The sequence below is a fragment of the Corvus kubaryi genome, unplaced genomic scaffold (genome assembly GCF_017639235.1).
Source record: "Corvus kubaryi isolate FWS band 111438036 unplaced genomic scaffold, C.kubaryi_AGA036_p1.0 37384, whole genome shotgun sequence".
Taxonomy (NCBI): domain Eukaryota; kingdom Metazoa; phylum Chordata; class Aves; order Passeriformes; family Corvidae; genus Corvus; species Corvus kubaryi.
The window spans coordinates 1,209,545-1,211,619 of record NW_024581126.1 but is presented as its reverse complement, the minus strand read 5'-3'; positions in this window follow the sequence as shown (position 1 = coordinate 1,211,619).

Sequence of the window (2,075 nt, the reverse complement as noted above, 5' to 3'; positions counted from 1 at the left end):
CGTTATTGCGGGCGGGCGGGGCGGCGGGCGGGGCCTCCGCGCCGCGCTGACCTCATAGGGGAGCCCGCGGGAGGGGACCGGGCCGGCCGAGCGGGGCGGCCGCGGGACCGCGCTCGGCGGAGCCGCGGGGCGATGCCGTCCTGCGCGCCCGGCGATGGACCGGCGGCGGGGTCCGCAATACGGCGTGCGGTGCCGTGAAACAGAGTTCCAAAGGATGCGCTGGACAGGGCTCTGCCATGGGGTCCAGCTGGGGAATGGATGGGGAGGCTCCCCTGGGAAGCTCAGTGTACCCGCACTCACATCCAACCCATGGGTGCCCTGTAAAGCCCTATGCAAACCCTCACGAATCCCTAAGAAACGCAGCTCTGTGTCCAAAAGGCCAGCACAGCACCCCAGGGCCCAACAGAGCCCCAGAGCATGGGATGAGAAGACATCGCACCCCAAGCTGACATGGACATAACATGGCCCAGGGGTCCACAGTCTTCACCCACAATCCAGATCCTGACCTTTCTCATAAAACTGTCCCCAGATTCAGATTGTGCAATGCCAGTTTTGCACCACTCCAAATGAGTGAGCCTAAGTGCCACTGGACTGACTATCTGTACCCTTCTTGTACTTGTGCAACCCATCCCCCAGAAACACTCCCCAAGCACCATCACAGGCACGTCTCCTTCAGTTAACAATCCACTACCTTATGGAAATAATTGCAGGGAAGGCACAGCTGTTGTGCTTGTGAAAATTCATATTTGCATAAGCAAAATGGATAACTGGACACCTTGGTGTTTGTGAAATAAATTGCCTGTTTTGATGTGCAAACACACATTTCTACCCACCTTTGAAAGTTTGCCCAGCAGGGCTGTGGCGTTTGCAGCTATCAGGAAAATCATATTACAGCCTCAGAAGAACAAGGTGTCAGTGTCACCAAGCAGCATTTACATGTTCACACGGCATGTAAGTTCATGGCATGCTGGTGGAATCCTCAATAAATGCCCTGTGTATTACTCGGTGTGACACAGAGAAGGGATGCCCAGCGTGTCCTTCTGTGAATACCAGGAACACGCTTCTCCCGGTGCTTTCCCTGTACCAATCTTGTGAGACAGCCATGCTGTTAACAGACATCCTTGTAGCCTGTGACTGACCCGAGAGCCTCTTGAAAGGGAGCCACTTCAAGATGACATTGTGGTTTACAGGGAGGCTGCAGCTGGTTTTTACCTTTGTGGACCAGGCACGGAGTGTGTATGACAGGCAGTGCAAGCAGAAGGTGCAGGGTTCCCACTGGTCACACTCATGACACTGACTAAAACATTCCTGCAGGGAAGTGTGCAACAAGTAGCAATATCAAGGTAAGCCAAATTCTGAGCAGGTCTTGGTCAAAGGACTGTGAGAATGCAAAAACGAATGTATTTTAGGGTATTTTTTCCCCCACGCCATTCCATACTGGCTGAAAAATTTCTTCCCCAAAACAGGCTACAAGAAACCCCTTCAGACATGCAGAATTTCTTTTCTCTTCCACTCCTTCTTTCCAAATAGCTCTAGTAATATTGTCTAATAAGTGTCTGAGTGCCTGCACAATTGGGAAAATTCAATCACTTTGCAGATGTCTGCACAAAAGCCATAGTCTCTTGAGTGCACTTAGAGTTTACCAACTCTTTTCCGAAGTTGGAACAGAAAAACAGGACAAAACATTGCCCCCTAACATCTATAACATAGATTTCTTCAGTCACTAGGCTTAAACTCCCTCATCTATCCTCGCTGCATGCGCAGAAATGTGAAATGTCTTTAAATTAATGTGTTTTTTTTTCCATAAGGCTTGCAGAGGAAGTACCAAGAATATTGACTCTTAAATTCTGTGCCTGTGCAGGGCCCAAAAGTTATCACAGCTCTGTACATGGGAAGGAAGAGTAGCAGATCTTTGGACAATGGATAAGTAGAGTTTGGAAACCTGTTACCTGTAGCAAATTCTCACAAATGAAAGGGATGAAAATTTTGCAGGATCATGCTCTCCTTGTGGAAAAGAAAAAAAAAGAAGACTGTTTCTGCAGCCATCATCGTGGATCAGACAAATCAGACTCAAA